Genomic DNA, 1,201 nt, shown 5'->3' with positions numbered 1-1,201 from the left:
TCACAGGTCCATGGCCTCTGCATTTAGATAACAAGTTCTGCAAGACCAGTTTCCTCCTCACCTCAAATGTCAAATATTTTAATACAGGAAAGAAAGGCTTCGAAAGTGCAGGACATGAAAGTCAGCTCCCTGCACTAGCAACACAGGGGTTTCCCAAAAGTCACCTGGAAACTCCCGAGAAACGTCCTGTCTGCCGTCCTTGCATACATTTGGCTGCCACTGCCTCCAAGGAATATGATTTTGTCTGCTTTTCCACATTTTATATCCTACACAAGGGCCTCTCCCAGGACATGGGTAGGAATAAGGACATGAGCAGAATGAAAATTTACAGCAGGCACTGTGAAGTAAGCAGAAGAAGATAACAAAAGTTAAAAAGGATGGTAAAATAAGCCCCGGTACTTCACCGAAGGAATGGATAGTGGAGTTGGTAAAAGAAGGTTGCCCAGAATTCTGTGATCTTACATTCTTTACTCTTGGGTATCCTATGCCTGTGGGACTAATAAGCTAATATGTGGCCTTAATAGTAAGAGGTCTAGGGAAAGCTTAAGCCAGACAGGGAATTAATGTATTCAGTTAATTACCACCACGAGAAAAAACACACGCAGAGTAACATTTTAACATGGTCATCAACAGTGTCATCTTTGTACCTGAAGAATAATATTAGCGTTTATAAATCCATAAATACAGGGGAAACTGGTTTAAAAAAAATAAACTGAGAGTCACTGTTACTTGTAAAAGAAGAGATATTTTAAATATTATTTTGAAGATGAATATGATACTCTACAAAAAAAATATTGGTCCAGAATGTTTCTCAAAGACATTTTTACATTGAAAATCACATTGTTTAGTAGAAGAAAAAGAGGAATGTAAAAATAAAATATAAATTCACTGTATACATATTTAGGTGGCTCACATAAAAATGCACTTCTTTTTCTTCTGTTGTGTTAGAGGATGCAATGCAGAATCTTGGGTCATTGTTTCAGTTTTTATTAGATTTTTGCTTTTCTAGTTTAGAGATCTAAGTTCTCTAAAAATCTATGCCGTGACATAGCTCTTCATTCGTCAGGTCTGTCTGGGTAATGCAAGTCAATTTAATTTCGGCAGAACATGTAATTACTATTGGGAGTCTCTGCAAGATTTTCAATTTCTCTTTTGGGATTTAGAACTGAACAATGAATAATTTGGGTTTAATTAAAATTCA

Source organism: Myotis brandtii, unplaced genomic scaffold (assembly GCF_000412655.1).
Source record: "Myotis brandtii unplaced genomic scaffold, ASM41265v1 scaffold110, whole genome shotgun sequence".
NCBI classification, from domain to species: Eukaryota; Metazoa; Chordata; class Mammalia; order Chiroptera; family Vespertilionidae; genus Myotis; species Myotis brandtii.
The sequence above is the reverse complement of the archived record's forward strand: the minus strand, read 5'-3'. Positions refer to the sequence as shown.